The sequence below is a fragment of the Lolium perenne genome, chromosome 6 (assembly GCF_019359855.2).
Source record: "Lolium perenne isolate Kyuss_39 chromosome 6, Kyuss_2.0, whole genome shotgun sequence".
NCBI lineage: Eukaryota > Viridiplantae > Streptophyta > Magnoliopsida > Poales > Poaceae > Lolium > Lolium perenne.
Genome location: NC_067249.2, coordinates 170,168,357 through 170,192,606, shown reverse-complemented (window position 1 = coordinate 170,192,606; position 24,250 = coordinate 170,168,357).

Here is a 24,250-nt window from a genome sequence, read left to right as displayed (position 1 = left end):
AAAATGATGTTTGTATGCGAAGAATAGTAAAGAACAATGTTTGCAGTAGATTGTATTTCGATGTAAAAGAATGGACCGGGGTCCATAGTTCACTAGTGGTGTCTCTCCAATAAGATAAAGCATGTTGGGTGAACAAATTACAGTTGGGCAATTGACAAATAAAGAGGGCATAACAATGCACATACATATCATGATGAGTAGTGTGAAATTGAATCGAGCATTACGACAAAGTACATAGACCGCTATCCAGCATGCATCTATGCCTAAAAAGTCCACCATAAGGTTAGCATCCGCACCCCTTCCAGTATTAAGTTGAAAACAACAGACAATTGCATTAAGTATGGTGCGTAATGTAATCAACACAAATATCCTTAGACAAAGCATTGATGTTTTATCCCTAGTGGCAACAACACATCCACAACCTTAGAACTTTCTGTCACTGTCCAGATTAAATGGAGGCATGAACCCACTATCGAGCATAAATACTCCCTCTTGGAGTTACAAGTATCAACTTGGCCAGAACCTCTACTAGCAACGGAGAGCATGCAAGATCATAAACAACACATATATGATAGATTGGTAATCAACATAACATAGTATTCCATATTCATCGGATCCCAACAAACACAACATGTAGCATTACAAATAGATGATCTTGATCATGATAGGCAGCTCACAAGATCTAACATGATAGCACAATGAGTAGAAGACAACCATCTAGCTAATGCTATGGACCCATAGTCTAGGGGTGAACTACTCACACATCAATCCGGTGGCGATCATGGTGATGAAGAGTCCTCCGGGAGATGATTCCCCTCTCCGGCAGGGTGCCGTAGGCGATCTCCTGAATCCCCCGAGATGGGATTGGCGGCGGCGGCGTCTCTGGAAGGTTTTCCGTATCGTGGCTCTCGGTACTGGGGTTTTCGCGACGAAGGCTTTAAGTAGGCGGAAGGGTAGGGTTGGAGGCGTCATGAGGGGCCCACACACTAGGGCGGCGCGGGCCCCTCCTTGGCCACGCCGCCTTAGCGTGTCGCCACCTCGTGGCCCCACTTCGTATCCTCTTCGGTCTTCTGGAAACTTCGTGGAAAAATAAGACCCTGGGCGTTGATTTCGTCCAATTCCAAGAATATTTCCTTTGTAGGATTTCTGAAACCAAAAACAGCAGAAAACAGCAACTGGCTCTTCGGCATCTTGTCAATAGGTTAGTGCCGGAAAATGCATAATAATGACATAAAGTGTGTATAAAACATGTGAGTATCATCATAAAAGTAGCATGGAACATAAGAAATTATAGATACGTTTGAGACGTATCAGCATGGTATAATCATAATAAACTTTATCCTCCATAGTAGGTGGCACCAAAATACCACTATCATTATAATCATCATAAATGGGAGTCAAAGTATCATCAAAGAAAATTTTCTCCTCAAAACTTGGGGGACTAAAAATATCACAACCAGCTTCCCCAAGCTTAAATTCTTCCATAGCATTAGCAATGTGTTGCGGTCAGAAACCCACCGGCGGGCAGCGACGGGCAACACAGTAGAGCCGGGAACAACTTAGGGCTGCGGCTGGCCCTGGTCCCTCCGAGCGACGGCCCGCAAAGACTCCGGCACGCACGTCCGATGCTGGTGCAAGGGCGTGCCACCTGACCTATACCTGGTCAGGAAGGTGATGGAGATGCCTCGCTTAGTTTCCTGCATGGCATACACGTAAACATTAAATACGAGCCTCGATCGGCTCTCAGGTTATCCTGTGAATCGGCTCAAGGAGCCGATCCACCCATGATTCGCACGAGGTGTACGAATATATGGTGGTCCTGCTTGATCAAGATAAAGCTAAAACGATCTACGACGATTTAGGATTTTCACCGCATAATCGGAACGTCCTACTCACGATTGGGCCTCGCGGCCGCGCACGGTGATCGTAAGCCGGTCCTAGACAAGGCCTAAAAACCAACACGAGGTTGATCCTCGGAACATCCTGTCTAGGGCTAGCAAACTACACCCTACACGTCGCTGGATCCTCCAACCCTTTGTAAGGCCTAACTATGCCGATATTAAACTAATCCTTGAAGAACAAGGAGCAATCATAACGGATCGGATCTACTAAATAATGATCAAGCGGGGTGCCGCCCCTACACCTAAGATAGGTGTAAGGGCGGCTAGATGTCTAAGGGTTGCACTACGATAGCATATGATACGAAGAACAATGCTAACCCTAACACATCTAAGATAACTACGTTGCTCGCCATCAAAAAGGCTTCAGTACGAGCAAGGCATGAACGACGAATAAACTTGTACTGCCTAGATCGAGACGAAGGAGTTGGCGATGCGCCTAGATTGATTTGTGGTGAACGATGATTGTTGTTTATTCCATAAACCCTAGATACATATTTATAGTCCGTAGACTTTCTAACGTGGGAATAATCCCAACCGTGCACGAGACAAACTCTAACTAACCGACACGTATCCTAATATATTACCGATACACGGGCAAACAAGCCCAAACTTTGCGTAACAGGCCGATTCACGTATTTCTTCTATGTATATTCTTCAAGCCCATCTTGATCGCGGCCCACCTCTGACTCGGTCAAATTCTGGTGATAACACAATAATAGTGTTCAAAGAGTTCATGCTAATAACATTGCTACAACTTTTTTGCAAACAAAGTTCCATGGGTTTTTTAATTCTCTCTTCAAACACCTCATGTCCTAACTCAAGATAAATTTCATAAAGATCTCTAATTTTTTTGTTGTTTTCCATTAAGCCTAACTAGTGAAAATAAAAACAAGAAACAAAAAGATATAATTGCAGGATCTAAAGGAAATAGCTTCGAGCACTCACACACCGGCAACAGTGCTAGGAAATAGCTTAGTAGTCGGAGGTTGTGAATACCTTTTACCTTACCTCCCCGGCAACGGCGCCAGAAAATAGCTTGATGTCTACGCATGCTTCTATTCCTGTAGACAGTGTTGGGCCTCCAAGAGCAGAGGTTTGTAGAACAACAGCAAGTTTCCCTTAAGTGAATCACCCAAGGTTTATCGAACTCAGGGAGGTAGAGGTCAAGGATATCCCTCTCAAGCAACCCTGCAATTACGATACAAGAAGTCTCTTGTGTCCCCAACACACCTAATACACTTGTCAGATGCATAGGTGCACTAGTTCGGTGAAGAGATAGTAAGATGCAAGTGATATGGATGAATATGAGTGGTAATAACAATCTGAAATAAATATGGCAGCAAGTAAACATGCAGTAGAACAGTAAATAAACGGTGATTCGATATTTGGAAACAAGGCCTAGGGATCATACTTTCACTAGTGGACACTCTCAACAATGATCACATAAATAAATAACTTCTCTTCACTTGTGCTACTTTCTCTCACTCTCTTGTTGGATAACTGATGACCCACAAGTATAGGGGATCGCAGCAGTCTTCGCGGGAAGTAAATCCCAATTTATTGATTCGACACAAGGGGAGACAAAGAATACTTGGAGGCCTTAACAGCGGAGTTGTCAATTCAGCTGCACCTGGAAACAGACTTGCTCGCAAGAGTTTATCAGTAGTAACAGTTTTATAGCAGTAGCAGTAGTGAAATAACAGCAGCAGAGTAACAGAGACAGCAGTAGTGATTATAGTAAACAGCAGAATTAGAATACTGTAGGCACAGGGATGGATGACGGGCGCTGCATGGATGAGAGAAACTCATGTAACAATCATAGCAGGGCATTTGCAGATAATAATAAAACGGTGTCCAAGTACAAAGCAATCAATAGGCATGTGTTCCAATTATAGTCGTACGTGCTCGCAATGAGAAACTTGCACAACATCTTTTGTCCTACCAGCCGGTGGCAGCCGGGCCTCAAGGGAATCTACTGGATATTAAGGTACTCCTTTTAATAGAGTACCGGAGCAAAGCATTAACACTCCGTGAATACATGTGATCCTCACATCACTACCATCCCCTCCGGTTGTCCCGATTTCTGTCACTTCGGGGCCATTGGTTCCGGACAGCGACATGTGTATACAACTTGCAGGTAAGACCATAAACAATGAATATCATGATGAAACAATAACATGTTCAGATCTGAGATCATGGCACTCGGGCCCTAGTGACAAGCATTAAGCATAACAAGTTGCAACAATGTCATCAAAGTACCAATTACGGAGACTAGGCACTATGCCCTAACAATCTTATGCTATTACATGACCAATCTCATCCAATCCCTACCATCCCCTTCGGCCTACAGCGAGGGAATTACTCACACATGGATGGGGGAAACATGGCTGGTTGATGGAGAGGCGTCGGTGGTGATGATGGCGATGATCTCCTCCAATTCCCCGTCCCGGCGGAGTGCCAGAACGGAGACTTCTGGCTCCCGAGACGGAGTTTCGCCATGTGGCGGCGTTCTGGAGGCTTTCTGGCGACTTCGACCTCCCTCCGTGCGTTTTTAGGTCGAAGGCAATAAGTAGTCCGAAGGAGGGCGTCGGAGGCCGGCCTAGGGTGCCACACGATAGGGCCGCGTGGGCCCCTCCTGGGCCGCGCCGCCCTATGGTGTGGGGCCCTCGGGCCTCCACCTGGCTTGCCCTTCTGGCTTCGCCAATATTCTGGGAAAATAGGGCCTTCTGCATAAATTCCGAGGATTTTCCTGAAAGTTGGATTTCTGCACAAAAACGAGACACCAGAGCAGTTCTGCTGAAAACAGCGTTAGTCCGTGTTAGTTGCATCCAAAATACACAAATTAGAGGCAAAACAATAGCAAAAGTGTTCGGGAAAGTAGATACGTTTTGGACGTATCAACTCCCCCCAAGCTTAGCTTATTGCTTGTCCTCAAGCAATTCAGTTAACAACTGAGCGATAAAAGAACTTTCACGAACACATTTGCTCATATGATGTATATATTCTCATCATATGGCTAATACTTAAGCAGTTCATAATGAGATACATGCAAATAAGATCATCTAACAGCTATGTCAATCATGGAGAGGTACCAACAATTAATAATAAGCGTCATGAATCATGTCTATAAGCAGGATTGCAATGTTCATAAGAGAGTATGATAAAGTGGTATCTCGCTTGCCCGTATTTGATCAGCAAAACATAAATGCTCAGGCACCTCTGAAGTTCATAGAAAGACTAGAAATAGTGATTGTCAAAGATAAAATCATCAAAGTTATACCGCAATCAATCATATTTTGGGACAAGCATATTATACTAAGAATGACAGTTGTGCTCTCAAGATAGTGCTCAAAGAAAGAATGGAGACTCAACACAAAAGTAAAAGATTGACCCTTCGCAGAGGGAAGCAGGGATTAACATGCGCTAGAGCTTTTCATTTTTAAAACAGGAGTAAAATTATTTTGAGAGGTGTTTGTTGTTGTCAACGAATGGTAATGGGTACACCAACTACCTCGCCAACCGGACTTCCAAGAGCGGCTCCCATGAATTATTTTTATGTTTATGTGGCACTCCTTCCAACCTTTCTTTCACAAACCATGGCTAACCGAATCCTCGGGTGCCTGCCAACAGTCTCATACCATGGAGGAGTGTCTATTTAAGTTAATTAATTTGGGACTGGGAATCCCATTGCCAGCTCTTTTTGCAAAACTATTGGATAAGCGGGTGTGCCACTAGTCCATAATGAAAGTCCGTCAAAAGTAAATGACAAGGTTGAAAGTTAAACACCACATACTTCCTCATGAGCTATGAAACATAAACACAAATTGAGAAGCATTTTGAAGGTTTTAAAGGTAGCGCATGAGAATTTTCTTGAAATGGTTTGAAATGCCATGTATAGGTATTTATGGTGGACACTTTGGAACAACTTGGTTTTCAGGTGTTTGGAAGCACGAGCAGCATTCCCGCTCAGTACAAGTGAAGGCTAGCAATAGACTAGGGAGCGACAAATCAAGAGAGCAGTAACTGTCATAATCATGCTTGCGGCAAAATAAATTAACGGAGACATAAAAGTGATACAAGAACTCTGAAGCAATATAAATCGTTGAGGCTTAATTGACTTTTGTTCAGTCATATGCATGCGTGAGCATGTGCCAAGTCAATATAAATGAATTATTCAGAGGAGGATACCACAATATCATACCTACTTATGAATAAAACAATGCAAGCAAACATCCATGACATGCTACTCATATTAATAAATTGGAGCTAAACATGAGAGATCATGAACTACTAGACTTTCTCAAATAACATATACCTCACATGAACCAACTAAGCATGCTCACATGGATGAGTATATGTACAAAAATGAAAACAAATAGAGTTCATACCAGCCTCTCACCATAATCCAATTGCCGTAGATCATCATTATTGCTTTTCACTTGTGTAGCTTGGATAATATGAAATGAAAACCACGCTCCAACCACCGAAGACCATTGAACTCATAATGAACTTTACAAACCAAAGAAGAACAGCAAATATTTTTGGTGTTTTCGAAGTGGAAACAAGAACAAAAGGAAACAAGCAAACGAAGCAAAATCTTTTTGGGTTTTCTTGTAGCAAACTAGCAATAGCAAATAAAGCGAAATAAATGCAAGAAACCAAAGCAAACAAATTATGAAGAGAAACAACAGAAATATTTTTGGTCTTTTTGTGTTTTGGGAAAGAAACAAAGTAAAAACAAGAAATAGCAAACTAGAAGACTCACATAAACACAAAGCAGCAGAAATTCGTCAAACTTGACAGCAGTACCCGAGTTTTAATAAATTCTTCCACTACTCAAATCGAAAAGTGTTCAACTAATTAAAGTTAGATAACAACCTGGGGAACATGCACAAAAATTGGCTTCGCAAAATACTGTTCTGGCTATTTTTGAGAATTTTTTCGGTAACAGTCCAGAATCTGTTTTCAGGCAGCACTTCCCCAAATATCATCTCCCTCTCATTAGAAAACCACTCAAACAAACAAAACAAGTATATACAAGTATCCAGCAATCATAATATGCAAAGAATGTGTGATGCCGGTATACCTCCCCCCAAGCTTAGGCTTTTGGCCTAAGTGGAGCTCAACCCCAACGAGGGTCGCTGTTCTTTGCCGGTGGATAATGCATGGCGTAGTCATAGTAAGGTTCCTGTGCAGAAGAAAAGCGTGGAGGCTCCACATGCCCAAAATGTTGATGCGAGGAACTTGCTGCATCGGATGATGAGTTGAGGTGTTCCTCGGCCTCCTCCATGTTGTCTCTTGCATGATGGCCTCCTCCCTCTATGTGTGCATTCAGTGCACCTTCCGTGACCGACCAATCCTCCCTGGAATCAAGGTTAAATAGAACAGGCGCAGGCAATCTTACTAGTTTCTCAGTTTTCTTAGTTATTCTCCAGACTTTCTTATAAAATGTCATCTTGTAAAGCAGGTTACCCAAATTAGATGAAGCAGAAACAAATTCATGTTTAATCATAGAGACTATGTCAAGTTTTTCTATAGAAAGTGGAATATCAAGATGATGAGGTTCTACATTATGCAAAGCTAGTAAACGGGAGGCGATGAGACCTCCACAAATTCCACCTTTCTCACGGTTGGTAGTAAGTCTATAAGCTATCAATGCCCCCAAATTATAAGTCCTACTACCTTGCAGTGTCGCAGCTAGAAAAGCTAAATCCTGGATAGATAGTTTGCCACCACTCTTTGTAGCAAGAACACATTTAGTAACGAAATAGGCAAAGTAGCGGATAGCTGGAAGTTGAATGCTAGTAATTTTACCACCATCCTCTGAGAAACTCCTTCCATGACAAATCATCTCGAAGAGGCTTACGAGCTCACGCGGCGATCCCCTTATCTTCTCGCATGATCCCCATTGCGGCACTCTAATTGTTGTACAAAAATCATTGAATGGCAAGTTGACAGTCTTATTATAAATCTTATACTGAACCATGGGGTTAGATTGCGACCAATTGAACTTAAAGTCCTGCACAACAGACATAGTCAATTTTGCATATTGGCATGGTTCTCCATCAACAAAACCATTTAACCCTGCACGAGAAATTAGACTCTGAACATCTTCCAGTATTCCTGCGCTTCTCATGAAATCTGCGCACGGGTAGTAGGAGGGGTATACTCCCTCTTCACGGTTCACTCTCATGACTTGTTGCACCTCCAATTCTTGTTGGTTTAGTTGATATCTATTCCACTCCATTTTCTGAAATTTTTCAACAAACAATATAGAATTTGATTTGGTGACATATAATCAAGGGGAACTGCTATAGGAACTTGCTAGAGTACTAATCGTGCATCAAAACTAGTTTATACAACTTAGAACAAGCATGCAAGCTCACTAAACATGTTACCTACAGCAGTAAAATATTCAAGATATACTCAACCAAACAAAATTCTACTTGGATAATCGGAGGAGTCACATACCGGAGAGCAAATGTGCCAAATTTCAGACAGAAATCTGGGCTGAGCAAAGAGATCTAAAAATCCTGAGCTCTTGAGCAAAACGCGAGTGAGAGAAAGTTGGTTCAAGTTTTTTCGGGAGAGAGAAGATTCTGGGAGGAAGAGATGCTAAAGTGGGGCAAGGAGGGGCCCACACCACAGGGTGGCGCGCCCCCCTCCTTGGCCGCGCCGGCTGGTGGTGTGGCACCCTGGGGTGCCCCACAGGTCATCCTCTGGTGCTCCCAGGTGCCTCTTCGAAAAATAGGACCAACGGTATAATTTTTGTGAATTTTTGAAAACTTTGAAAAATGCACATTTCTGGGTATTAAGTTTATTATTACTGGCCAGGAAAAATTTTGAAATCTCTAATTAACTAAGGAACTTTGCAAATCAAAAGCGCTACAGCAAATAAGAGAAGTGGAGGAAGAAAGAGATGTTGTTTACCTCCTCTATGCATATAAAAGGTATTTGTTAACAAGGTTGATCAAGTCTTGCCACCAAATAAATTTTACATAGCATATGAAGAAATAAACCTCAAATCAATCATGTTACCTTGAATTGTATCGATATGGATCCAATCATAAGATTTTGATAACCTTCTTTAGGCTCATATATAGGACAATCGATAGTTCCAACTTTGATAGTTCTCACATTAGAAATAGTATTAACTCCACATACTTTATCAATCCTCTTGGGGAAATAGACGGTATGCTTCTTATCATCAACATTGAAAGTAACATTTCCTTTATTGCAATCAATAACAGCCCCTGCGGTGTTAAGAAAAGGTCTCCCAAGAATAATAGACATATTATCATCTTCAGGCATTTCCAACACAACAAAATCAGTTAATATCAAGCAGTTATTAGTAACTTGAACAGGAACATCCTCACATATACCAACAGGAATAGCAGTAGATTTATCAGCCATTTGCAAAGATATATCAGTAGGTATCAACTTATCTAAATAAAGTCTCTTATAAAGAGAAAAAGGCATAACACTAACACCGGCTCCCAAGTCACATAGAGCAGTTTTAACATAATTATTCTTAATAGAACAAGGAATAGTAGGTATACCTGGGTCGCCCAACTTCTTCGGAACCTTGCCATTGAAAGAGTAATTAGCAAGCATAGTGGAAATTTCCTCATTGGGGATTTTCCTTTTGTTAGTAACAATATCTTTCATATACTTTGAATAAGGAGGCAATTTGATAGCATCAGTCAAAGGGATTTGCAAGAATAAAGGTTTCATCCAATCGCAAAATTTATTATAATGTTCTTCTTCCTTTGATTTTATTTTCTTAGCAGGAAAAGGCATTTACTTTTGCACCCAAGGTTCTCTTTCATTACCATGTTTCTTAGCAATAAAATCTTCTTTAGTATACTTTTTATTTTTAGCATGCTTTTCAGGTTCATCTTCTACCTCTTCTTTATCAGAAGCATCATTCTTATCATTATCATTGTCATTATCATGTTCATTACCACTTTCAGTTTCAGCATCGGAAATAGAAATACTATTAGGATCATTAACAGGTTCAGAGGATTCTACAATATTTTTATGTTTCTTCTTCTTTTTCTTCTTAGAAGGAGCACTAGGTTCAATGCGTTGAGAATCTTGTTCAATTCTTTTGGGATGCCCTTCAGGATATAGAGGATCCTGGGTAGAGACACCACCTCTAGTTGTTACTTCATAAGCATGCTTCTCTTTAGAATTATTATTTAGCAAATCATTTTGCACTTTAGTGAGTTGATCAATTTGAGTTTGAATCATTTGAAAATGTTTAACAAGCATCTTAACATCATTGGAGGTTCTCTCCACAATATCATGCAAATTGCTAATAGCTTGAGAATTTTCCATTAGATGATTCTCTACTCTCATATTAAAATTTTCTTGCTTAACAATATAATTATCAAACTCATCTAAACATTGAGCAGGAGGTTTTGAATACGGAATATCTTCCCTAGTAAAGCGCTGAAGGGAGTTTACCTCAATCATGGATGAAGGGGGAATTATCTCACATATATCTTCTATGGGAGGTAGATTCTTCACATCTTCAGATTTAATACCTTTCTCCTTGAGAGACTTCTTAGCTTCCCGCATATCATCATCATTCAATTCAATTAAACCCCTCTTCTTCAATATTGGCGTTGGAGTTGGTTCGGGTGTATTCCAATCATCATGATTCCGGCTTATCCTAGCCAATAAATCTTCAGCTTCGTCTGGAGTTCTTTTCCTGAAAACACAACCAGCACAACTATCCAAATATGCTCTAGATTCAATGGTTAGTCCACTATAAAATATATCAAGTAGATCATTCTTTTCCAAATCATGTCCAGGTCGAGCTCTGATAAGAGAACAAAATCTTGCCCATGCCGCAGGCAATTTCTCTTCATCTCCCTGATCAAATCTATAAATTCTCTGTAAAGCAGCATGTTGAGCACTAGCAGGAAAGTATTTTCGAAAGAAAACATCACGCAAATCAGCTGGACTTTTAATAGAACCAGGAGGCAAATTATTATACCAAGTTTTAGCATCATCCTTTAATGAGAAAGGAAAAATCTTAATGACAAAGTAAGTACGCATCTTGTCATCATCAGAAAACAAGCTACTCATAGAAGAAAGTTCATTCATGTGTTCTACAGCACTTTCTTTTTCAGTACCACAAAAGGGTGCTTTCTCTACAATAGCTATATGAGATAGATCAAGAGAAAAATCATAATCTTTATCCTTAATGCATATAGGAGATGTGGCAAATTTGGGATCAGGAGATAGCTTATGTCTAACAGTATATTGTGTGAGAAACTTTTTAATGTTTCTTGCATCAGTAGCATTGCATCTATTAATAAAATCATCATTAAGCTCCACATAATCTTCATCAGGATCATCACTAGAATAATCAAGTTCAGGTGAACTAACAGGTGTAGTGGCATTTTCATTAGGAGTTTCAGCATTTTCAATTTGTCTAGACCTAGCAATTGTAGCATCTAGAAAGGATCCCAACGAACCACTATCATCAAGCACAGCAGAATCATTATCAATATTATGAGAATTTTCAGATTCAGCAGAAGTACCACCAAGCGAAGCTTGCGGCGGTGAAACAAGTTGACTTATCACAGATGGTGAATCAAGTGTAGCAGAGGTACTCAGAGTTGTACCTTTTCTTGTAGTGGATGGTAATATGGCGACTTTAGAATCGCGAGGTTTACCCATGATGGAGAATTTGCAGCGAACAATATCAATCCAAGTGAACTTCCAAATAAAGCTATGCTCCCCGGCAACGGCGCCAGAAAACAGTCTTGATGACCCACAAGTATAGGGGATCGCAGCAGTCTTCGCGGGAAGTAAATCCCAATTTATTGATTCGACACAAGGGGAGACAAAGAATACTTGGAGGCCTTAACAGCGGAGTTGTCAATTCAGCTGCACCTGGAAACAGACTTGCTCGCAAGAGTTTATCAGTAGTAACAGTTTATAGCGAAAGCGGTAGTGAAATAACAGCAGCAGAGTAACAGAGACAGCAATAGTGATTATAGTAAACAGCAGAATTAGAATACTGTAGGCACGGGGACGGATGACGGGCGTTGCATGGATGAGAGAAACTCATGTAACAATCATAGCAGGGCATTTGCAGATAATAATAAAACGGTGTCCAAGTACAAAGCAATCAATAGGCATGTGTTCCAATTATAGTCGTACGTGCTCGCAATGAGAAACTTGCACAACATCTTTTGTCCTACCAGCCAGTGGCAGCCGGGCCTCAAGGGAATCTACTGGATATTAAGGTACTCCTTTTAATAGAGTACCGGAGCAAAGCATTAACACTCCGTGAACACATGTGATCCTCACATCACTACCATCCCCTCCGGTTGTCCCGATTTCTGTCACTTCGGGGCCATTGGTTCCGGACAGCGACATGTGTATACAACTTGCAGGTAAGACCATAAACAATGAATATCATGATGAAACAATAACATGTTCAGATCTGAGATCATGGCACTCGGGCCCTAGTGACAAGCATTAAGCATAACAAGTTGCAACAATATCATCAAAGTACCAATTACGGACACTAGGCACTATGCCCTAACAATCTTATGCTATTACATGACCAATCTCATCCAATCCCTACCATCCCCTTCGGCCTACAGCGAGGGAATTACTCACACATGGATGGGGGAAACATGGCTGGTTGATGGAGAGATGTCGGTGGTGATGATGGTGATGATCTCCTCTAATTCCCCGTCCCGGCGGAGTGCCAGAACGGAGACTTCTGGCTCCCGAGACGGAGTTTCGCGATGTGGCGGCGTTCTGGAGGCTTTCTGGCGACTTCGACCTCCCTCCGTGCGTTTTTAGGTCGAAGGCAATAAGTAGTCCGAAGGAGGGCGTCGGAGGCCGGCCGAGGGTGCCACACGATAGGGCCGCGCGGGCCCCTCCTGGGCCGCGCCGCCCTATGGTGTGGGGCCCTCGGGCCTCCACCTGCCTTGCCCTTCTGGCTCCGCCAATATTCTGGGAAAATAGGGCCTTCTGCATAAATTCCGAGGATTTTCCTGAAAGTTGGATTTCTGCATAAAAACGAGACACCAGAGCAGTTCTGCTGAAAACAGCGTTAGTCCGTGTTAGTTGCATCCAAAATACACAAATTAGAGGCAAAACAATAGCAAAAGTGTTCGGGAAAGTAGATACGTTTTGGACGTATCAATAACAAACATCATTCATTGTGTAGGGCTATAAAAGCACACCTCAAGCCGTAGTAAACAAGCTCCACAACATCCGGAGTTCATATTTAAGTAACCTCTAGAGTGCATAATAGACCGTTGCAATTTAGACCGAGTACTAACATAGCATACACACTGTCAACAATAGCTATGAAAAGGGGAATAGATCGCATCAATACTATCATACTAATAGTTAACTTCATAATCTACAAGAGATTACAATCATACCCTACGCCAAGTACTACATGATGCACACACTGTCAACATTACATCATGGAGGAGGAATAGACCACTTTAATAACATCACTAGAGTAACACATAGATTAATAGTGATACAAAACTCATGATCACATAAAGATCACATGGGAGAGAAAGATGAACCACATAGCTACCGGTAGAGCCCTCAGCCTCGGGGGAGAACTACTCCCTCCTCATCATGGGAGACAGCAATGCCGATGAAGATGGCGGTGGTCTCGATGGAGATGACTTCGGGGGCAATTCCCCGTCCCGGTGGCGTGCCGGAACAGAGACTTCTGTCCCCCGAAACGGAGTTTCGCGATGGCGGCGGCGTCCCTGGAGTCTTTCTTGAGTTTCTTCAATTTGTTATCGAGTTTTTAGGTCACGAGGAGTTATATAGGCGAAGAGGCGGAGTCAGAGGGGCCAGGGGGGCCCCTTCCCATAGGCTGGCGCGGCCAGGGGGCCAGCCGCGCCGCCATATGGTGTGGGTCCCCTGCTGCCCTTCCTCGTCTCCCCTTCGGACTTCTGGAACCTTCCCGGTAAAATAAGATGTTTGGCTTTTGTTTCGTCGAATTCCGAGAATATTGCCCGAACAGCCTTTCTGGAACCAAAAACAACAGAAAACAGGAATTGGCACTGTGGCATCTTGTTAATAGGTTAGTTCCGGAAAATGCATAAAATCATTATAAAGTGTGAGCAAAACATGTAGGTATTGTCATAAAACTAGCATGGAACATCAGAAATTATAGATACGTTGGAGACGTATCAATACTTATGTTAATCATCCAAACCGTACCACCAACTCAAGATATATTTACAAAGTTGGTAATTCGTGAGTCATCTGAGAGATATTACTGCTGTGTTACCCTCAGTTTGGGCTTGCATACTGGACTGGCAGTGGCAGTCTTTGACATGTTGTTCTGCTGAGTTTTTTGTGGGGAGGCTACTTGGGCACCAGACTACACTTTTTTACTATGTGCATGTGTGGTAGAATTGAATGATCTTCCAATTTTGAATCCTGCTCTAAATGATATAAATCATATTACAGATTAGAGATTGTCTCACGTGGGATTCTTGCACGGTATGTGTTTCATGATTTTTCTGAAAGGCGGACATTGTATGCTGCTATCTTCTTTCAACCTGTGTGTCACATTTTGATGTCAGATATCTGGTGCAAAGGACTAATTAATCAGACTTATCCAGTGCAAATGAATGAAATAAAGATCCATCCAGCGTCAATTTCTTCATTCTTTTCCTGGTAAGAAACACTAAAACCAATTATTTATTTCATCTCGACAGCAGTGGTTGTTGAGCAGCAAGTCATGTACACTAGCAAAGAAGACTCCTCTATTTGTAGACTATTCCAGGAATATATTTTTTCTAATGATCCTTACATTTTTTTATTGTTACTTACTCTCACAAGCTTGGTTAGAATATATATATCTATTTTGATTCAAATTAGTATACAACTCAAGTCATTTGTGCAGCCAGTGGTGCGGATCATTTTATTGCTTGGATAGCTCCACCTGATTTTACACAAGTGGATGCAATGTAGATATCACATAGTTCTACGGAACCATGTCCTTGATTTCTTATGCATGAATATATGCTATGGAAATCAATGTTTTTTTCTTCATTTTATGTCCTCAATTTACAAAATAACATTAACAATAATGACATAACAATTTAGGTACGCCTTTCTAATTGAATTATATTGGTTTACTTTATCAGGAATTATTATATTATTCAACACGTGCATGATTACGTTATTACCAAAGCCAAAGGTCATATATACATGTATATGTGGTAGTCCGAAGGATAGAATGTAGAAAGCCAAAAGCCAACATAAGTACACATAATTATAACTCTAACAGGTATTACTGCTTGACACTAATGAAAATTGTTCTGAAGTAGTGAGAAATTGAGTGTTAGTCTTATAGCAATCGTGTCAAGCTGCTCTTGAAGAACTTAAAAAATGAATATAAACATTTCAAATAGTTAATCAAATGCAGATTTACTAATGTCTGAACTTGTGCTGATGTTCTTTACTTCTCTTTTACTTGGAAGATGTCGAAGGGGGCAGAAGAACAAATCCATTGCACAATCTTGCTCTTCTGAAGGCGATTTGAAGCTCATATCCCTTCATTTCAATATACTATTTTTAGACTATCCACAATCTGGGACGGAGAGAATACTAATTGTAGAGAATGTTTCACTGTAGTTAAGATTAATTTCTTTGGTCGGACTAAACTTACAAAAGTACGGCGGGAGTTGCTTACTCCTTTGATTTTTAGTGAGGAAGTTGGTGCTGTATTACGAGTTTTGGACTATCCAAATTTAGAAATGTCTAGCAAATTCAGCCACCTGTCCAGCTGAATACGTAAGTTCCTCTTTTCGGCCATCTGTCAAGGAAGAACATAATTGATTTCTGGGCAATTGTATGAATTGTCTTACATTTTTTGTTGCTTCGCCTGATATTGACTGATGGGGGTATGCCCATAGGGGGTGGGTCGCCAGTCCCACTCGCCATGAAGATGGAGGCTCGGGTGGACCGCCAGTCGCCCAAGCGACTGGGCCCTAAGGCGACTGGGCCGTGATCCCAAGGAGGAGGTCCACGCGGCTGGACAAGAAGATTACTTGCGAGAGGGTTAGCGGATCCCGGATTAGTAGCAACTGATATGATTCGGAGTTATCTCCATGTAACCCTAGATCGGGGGTGCTTATATAAACCCCCGAGCTTAAACCCTAGAGGACACCTTACTCGAGATCCAATCTCCCCCTGTAAGCTCTCGGCGTAGCCGCCGACTGAGCCCCCCCATTGTAATTCTCCACTGAGCAATAAAGATCTAGCAGGACGTAGGCCTTTTACTCTCCGGAGGGGCTGAACCTGGGTAAAACCCTTGCGTCTCTTGCACCTCGACCCGTAGATGGCGATGTTCCCTTCCCCTCGCATCAACGAAGTGCTACCCCCTGTAGCATCTGCCGTGGTTACATCCACGACAGTGGCGCCCACCGTGGGGCATGGGACATCAAGCCTTCGAGCTACGGCGAGGCCCTACTCGCCAGTTCGGCGGCCGGTTGCTTCCGGCAGGATGATCGCCACCGGCAATTTCTTCCACATCCAACCAAGCACCTACCAGCCCGCCTCGTCGCCCCTCAAGCACGCCTGGATGGTGCCGATCGGCTCCATCAACCTCTTCGTTGGGCTCGCCGGCGTCAGCGACCCCTCTGAGCCTCGTCCCAGTCGCTCGCACGACCCCTTCGCGCCAGGGCAGCTCCTCACTGCTACTCGCCCGGTCACCGGCGAGGTATACGCGGAGGCTGAGACGGCCCTGGAAGACGATGCCGAGTCGGCGATCGTGGCGCCGACCGCCAACTCCACCGTTGCCTCGGCAGCCGCCGACTCCGCCGACGCCGTTCCAGCCGCCGACTCCGCCGACACCGCTCCAGCCGCCGACTCCGCCGACACCATTCCGGCCATCGACTCCGTCATCGCCGCAATCGACGCCGACTTCACCGACATCATCGCTATAACGTCGGTTGCAGAATCCACCGTTGCATCCCCGACTGCCCGCTCCGTCGCCACAGCATCAACCAAGGACTCTATCTCCCTGGTCTCCCACCCGAGCGACTTCGAAGGTGGCTTCGAGGACGACTCCATCCTCTCCCTCTTCGGCAGTGACTACGACTCGGACTCCGTCGAGGCCCCGCGCTACCGCTACCCGACCGCAGTCTTCATGGCAGGGGGGGAAGAAGAGCTCCCAGTCGACGCCTTCACCACTCCCCTCCCTGCAACCGCCACCGCAACCGAGATCGAGGCGCACCGGGCAGCCCTCGAGGAGCAGAGGAAAAAGGAGCTCGCCGAAAGGCAGAAATTCCGCCTCGAGCAAGATGAAGTGAGGGCCGTGTCCCACTATCGTCAGCAGCGAAACCGCCGGCGCATGGAGCGCGCCCGCGCGAACGACTTTCCCAGCGCACGCCTTAACTTCGACGACCCAGACGGAGAAATCCGGGTCGCTCGAATCCAAAACCCTGACATCCCGGAAGGTAGTCGGGCTGCTGCAGATAGAGCGGCGCGCGGAGCACCTCCGCCACCCCCACCACCACCACCCGAAGTTCCTCGGGCAGAGGTCGACGCCAACGGCCTACCACTACACTCGTCTCCAGCCGACAACGTTGCAGCTGCGCAGGCCGTCCTTGCAAGAATCCCCGAAACGGGAGACGGTGCGATCCTCGTCCAGAACGCTAAGGCTTTGGTAGCCAAGGCACTGGAGCAGCAGCACGCCGCAGCCGACTCACAAGGGCGACTCTATTCGCGCACATCCGCCAGTCGCGCGGCGTCATCAGACGCGGCAAACCGCGCAATCGTCAACGCTAACAACGGCCCGCCGCCAGCACCGCGCGCGGCCCACTCGTCTAACAACCGAGTCGAGCCGCGCCCCGCGCGGGTGATGGTCGCCGCCAACGGGCAGCCAGTCGACGCCCGAACCCACATCGTCAACGACCAAGAATGGCGGGCGCGCAATCGATTGAACGACCGCCACGCCGATGAAGCCCCGCGCCAGAGCGCGTTCACCCGAATCGGCCCCGCTTGCTTCGGGCCGATGATCAGAGGCGAGCCGTACCCTGTGGGGTTCAAAGGACCCCGCGACATCGAGAAGTACGACACACACATCGACCCCACTGTCTGGATCGACTCGTACGCCATGGCAATGGGGATCCAGGGCCACTCCCAGTTACTCGCAGCGCGATACCTGCCCCTCATGATGGACGGCGTCAATCGCCACTGGTTCAACACCCTCACTGTCAACAGCATCGACTCCTGGGAAGAAGCCCGCGCCGCGTTCATCCAGCACTTCGCCAGCGCATACACCCGTGCCACAACCATAGAAGACCTGGATCGCTGCGTCCAAGGCCCGCGCGAGTCGACCCGTCGGTGGGTGCAGCGCTGGCAGGACATGTGGACGACCTCCAGCGGCATCAGCACGGACACGGCAATCTACTGCTTCCGACGTTGCTGCCGGTATGAACCACTAAGCGCCAAGCTCCGTCGCGTCAGCAGGGACAATATCTCAATCTCCGAGCTCTTCGACATCGCCACCCGTTACGCCGATGAAGACCCTACGGTCGACCCGGACGACGAGTACGGTCAACGACGCAATCGCCGCCCTGCGCACACGGAGCCTCGGCGCGGCGACTACCGGTTCGCCGGCCGGTCTAACAACGGCAAGCGCCGCGGAGAGGGAGGACACAACGAGCTCGTCGCTACCACCGATTACGAGCAGCGCGAGCCAAAATCATTTCGGCGCGACACTCGTGCACCTCGGGAGGATCGGCCTCAGCCCAAGCGCTTCGACGCCCGCAGCCTCCTAGACGCACCATGCATCTATCACAGCAAGGAGGGCAAACCCGCCAATCACACGACGGGAAATTGCTACTCCCTAAAGCAGATAGAAAGAGCCCGCCGCGCCAAGGAAAACGACGGCGGTAACCAGCACAAAGACCGCGCCAAAGACCAAGACCAGCACAAGGGAGAGGGCTTCGGTCGCAGCGCCGGCTCGCTCCATACCTTCACTGGGGTCGGCGACCGGCGGGACAGGAAGGTCCTCGCAAGGGCAGTGGCGGTACACGCAGTCATACTCTCCGACGTGCCCCGGTGGCTTAACTGGTCCGAGCAAAGCATCACCTGGAGCCGCGAAGATCACGCCCCCCGCATCGAGTATCCCGGGCGAGTGGCGCTAGTCGTCAGGCCCAAGGTCGCCGACTACTGGCTACCAAAAACCCTGATGGACGGGGGAAGCTCCATCAACATCATGTACTACGACACCTTCCAGCGGCTTGGTCTACCAGACTCACGCCTTGAGAGCACCAAGGTTACGTTCCACGGCATCGTCCCCGGGCGGAAGGCCTTCCCAATCGGCAAGGTGACGTTGCCAGTCACCTTCGGCACGCCCGTGAACTACCGTACCGAGCGGATAACGTTCGAGGTGGTGAACTTCCGAAGCTCCTACCATTGCGTACTCGGCCGACAGGCGTTCGCCCGCTTCATGGCGACCCCACACTACGCGTACAACATGATGAAGATGCCAGGGCCTCGAGGCGTCATCACCGTCCACGGCGATCCGGAGATGGCATTGGAATGCGAGGACGACAGCGCCAAGCTCGCCGACGCCGTCATCGCCGACGAACAAGACAACTCCGCCGAGCTCGCCAAGTACCCAGTCGACCGCAACGACCCCGCCATCCTGGAGAAGCCAACCGAGCTCGACTCGTCCGCAGCAACCTTCAAGGCCGCAGCAGGCACTCGCCAAGTAGATCTTGTAGAAAACGATCCAAGTAGGCAAGTTACCATTGGGACGGGCCTGTCCGCCCAATAGGAAAGCGCGCTCATCAAGTTCCTCCGTGAGAATCGAGATATCTTTGCATGGAAACCATCTGACATGCCAGGTGTCCCGAGAGAACTTGCTGAGCACAAATTACATGTCAATCCCACCGCGCGACCCGTTAGGCAGGCAATGCGCCCTGTGGGAGAAGAACGGCGACGCGCAATCGCCGAAGAAGTAAACCGGCTACTCGCTGCCGGCTTCATCATAGAAATCAAGCACCCAAAATGGCTGGCAAACCCAGTCTTAGTGCTAAAGAAGAACAAGACGTGGCGAATGTGTATCGACTACACAAGCCTCAACAGCGCGTGCCCCAAGGACCCATTCGTCCTACCGCGAATCGACCAGATTATCGACGCGGTCGCCGGGTCCGAGTCGCTGTGCTTCCTTGATGCGTACTCCGGGTACAATCAAATAAAGATGGCCAAGGAAGACCAAGAGAAGACTGCATTCATCACGCCCCTAGGCGCCATCGCTACACGTCCATGACCTTCGGCCTCAAGAACGCCGGAGCAACGTACCAGCGGTGCATGAACAGCTGCCTGGAAAGCCAGATCGGCCGCAATGTGCATGTCTACATCGACGACGTGGTGGTCAAGTCGACTCGACAGACCGACCTCGTCAGTGACCTCGCCGAAACATTCGCCAACTTACGGCGGTACAAGATCAAGCTCAACCCTTTGAAGTGCACCTTCGGGGTTCCATCAGGACAACTGCTAGGCTACGTCGTCTCCAAGCGAGGCATCGAACCCAACCCGGAGAAGACACTGGCGGTCATGCGCACCAAGCAGCCAACTTGCCTAGTCGACGCGCAGAAACTCGCCGGTCGGGTCGCTGCCCTCAGTCGCTTCATACCCCGGCTCGGAGACAAGGCCATGCCACTCTACCGCTTGCTCAAGAAGTCGGAATCATTCCGGTGGACAGACGAGGCGCAGCGTGCCTTGGAAGAACTCCAGCACGCTCTCTCGAATGCCCCTATCCTCGCGGCCCCGCTGCCAAAAGAAACCATGCTCCTATACGTCGCCGCGTCGAACCGCGCTATAAGCGCGGTCATGGTCGTCGAACGGAAGGAAGAAGGAAGGGAGCAACTGGTACAACGCCCGGTCTACTACATCAGCGAAGCTTTAATCGAATCCAAGCAGCGGTATCCACACTACCAGAAGCTGGTGTACGCCGTCCTCAGGGCCCAGCGGCGACTGGCCCCTTACTTCCACGAGCACCCCATCAAGGTAGTCGCCTCAACACCACTCGCCGACATCATCCGCAACCGCGACGCAACCGGCCGGATCGCCAAATGGGCAGTCGAGCTCGGCGTCCACAACATCACCTACGAGTCACGCCATGCCATCAAATCTCAGGCACTCGCCGACTTCCTCGCCGACTGGGAAGAGGCCCAGCAGCCAAGCTCCCCCGCGGACCTCAAGCACTGGACACTGCACTTCGACGGTTCTAAAAACCTCGAAGGGGCGGGCGCGGGAGTCGTCCTCATATCACCAAAGGGCGACACAGTGAAGTACGTCCTGCAACTCAGATTCGAGCCATGCACCAACAACATGGCCGAGTACGAGGCGCTCCTACACGGCATGCGAGTCGCAAAAGAGATGGGCGCAACACGGCTGCGCTGCCTCGGCGATTCCGACCTAGTCGCCAGCCAAACTTCCGGCACCTGCGACGCCACAGACGCCAACATGATCGCATACAAACGCGCCGTCGACCAAGCCGGCGCTAGCTTCGCCGGCCACGTCGTCGAGTGGGTCGACAGGCGCAAGAACGAAGAAGCCGATGCGCTAGCCAGAATCGGATCCAAGCGACTTCAACCTCCTCCGGGCGTCGTCCTGGACATCCTCAGCCACCCCTCGGTGCGCGCACCACGCGAGCTGGACATTGCCGAGCCACCTGCTCCCGACTCCACCTTAGTCGCACTCGCCGTCGAGAGCATCGATTGGACCGAGCCATACATAAGCTACCTCGAGCGCCAGGCACTGCCGATGGATGAAACAAAAGCACGGGCCATCGTGCGCAGATGCAAGTCCTTCACCATCATCAACAATGAGCTATACAAGCGCAGCGTCTCGGGAGTGTTCCAACGATGCGTCGCCACGGCGGAAGGACGCAACATTCTGCGCGACATCCACGCAGGGGACTGCGGCCACCACGCAGGCGCGCGTTCAATCGTCGCCAACGCCTTTCGTCACGGCTTCTACTGGCCAACAGCCCATGAAGACGCAATCGCTCTTGTCCGTTCGTGCGCCGGGTGCCAAAAGTATGCAAGCCAGTCGCACATGCCAGGATCGGCATTGAAGACCATCCCCCTCACCTGGCCCTTCGCCGTATGGGGCATGGACATGGTGGGAAAATTCAAAACGGCCCCCGGCGGATATACTCACCTCCTGGTAGCGGTGGACAAGTTCACCAAATGGGTAGAAGCAAAGCCCATAAAGAAGTGCGACGGGAAGACAGCCACCAAGTTCCTACGCGAGCTTATCTATCGGTATGGCTACCCTCACAGCATCATAACCGACAACGGCACCAACTTCGCCAAAGGGGAGATGGCTGACTTCTGCGAAGAGAAGGGCATCCGACTCGACCTCGCCTCAGTCGCCCACCCCGAGTCGAACGGCCAAGCAGAAAGGGCAAACCAGAGCATCCTTCACGGACTCAAACCACGCCTGGTCGTGCCCCTAGAGCGCGCAGCCGGTTGCTGGGCAGAGGAGCTCCCTTCAGTACTATGGGGCATCCGCACAACGCCTAACAGGTCAACCGGCTTCACGCCTTTCTTCCTGGTATATGGCGCCGAAGCCGTCATGCCCACGGACATCGCCTACGACTCGCCTCGGGTCGCCAACTACGCCGAAGAAGACAACGAGCGAGCTCGCCAAGATGACGTCGACCTCCTCGACGAGGCCAGAGACCTCGCACTCTCCAGAACCGCCATCTACCAGCAGGACCTCCGTCGCTACCACAGTCGCCGCGTTCGAAGTCGCTCCTTCCAAGTCGGCGACCTGGTACTCCGGCTAATCCAGGACAAGAAAGGGATGCACAAGCTATCCCCGCCCTGGGAAGGACCATTCGCCGTCAGCCGCGTACTCGGCAACGACTCCTACTACCTCATCGACGTCCGCAAGGACGACAAAGGCGAGCCGCTCACTAAAGAGGTGGAGCGCCCCTGGAACATCAACCTCCTCCGGCGGTTTTATACCTAAGGAAAAAATGTAACCCGAAAATTCAGAGGTTAATAAAAATCGCAGACCATTTTGATCTCAAGCTCCGACTACCTCTCCTTCACCCGCAGATATCCCCATCTTTCATCCCGGTACATACCGGCTTAGTCGCCGCGACAAGCGACTAGGTACTGAGAGACCTCCGGTCGCCGCTGCTGGAAGAGAGAAGTCCACGATCGGCCAAGTAGCCGGGCTAACACGGGATGGCGGCGTGACCGGGGCGCAACACCAGGTCCGGCCACCCACCATCCCTCACGCCGTCGGGTGAAAACGGCGACTGGAACCCACAGCAGGGCCGCACGCTCGGCCAGCCCCACGGGCCACGGCGACCGCCTTGTGCTACGCTATAAAGCACACCAATGCCCTCCTCTACCTTAGGCTGGCGAATTGCGTGGCTAAGTACTTCGACTAGGGACCCCGCAAAACGGACCCGCGGCTCGCCAAGGAAAATACGCCCGCAATGATCCCCTTTGGAGTCGCCTAGCGACTGGCTCACCGAGCCACGACGAGTGGCGCGCTACATCCGAACAGCGCAAACTACAACTCACCACTACTCCACCCATGAGGCTGCTATTCGTACTATAATGACTACGTACTGCGACTGGGGACGCCCAGCTCGAAAAGGAAAACAGTCAAGTCGATAGCCTTCATCGGGGTCGCAAGGCGACTGGCCTGAAGGCCATGGATAGTCGGAACCAACTCCAACGCATCGCCGCCACAAATAACGCAAAAGCAACCACCGAATCACATTTAAGCAAAAGTCATCATTATATTTACAACTAACACCCGCTCGCGGGAACTCCAGCCACTTCTTACACAGGTACTCAGGAAACTACGAGGACGACCCCGGAGCCCCCTCTACGACAGGCTCAACGCCGTCATCGCCGTGACGAAACTTCGGCGTGTACACCACGACCGGATATGTAGACAACGAGCCGGCGGCCGCGGCATGGAAGAGGCGCTCCGCGGGGTAGTCCACCGGGCCTGGCTCCTTCTCCGCGTCACCAGGCGCCGCTTGGCTGGGGATATGAGTCTCCAAGTCCGCGGTCGCCAGTACTCGGTCGGCGAAGGGGCGCACCGCATCCATCAGCCGCAGCACTTCGGCAACATCGAACTCGCCGCCTCCGAGGGGAAGCCAGCGGTGACCTCCTCCACGTCGAACCCTTCAGAGTAATGCGCCAGCACCATGCTCAGAGCCATGGTAATGCCAACGCGGCAGGAAGAGCGGCGAAGCCAGTCAACAACAGCCGGAATGTTGGACACGGCCTTGAAGACGGATGGCGTGTCCCGCGGAATCACCTCCCGCGGACTTA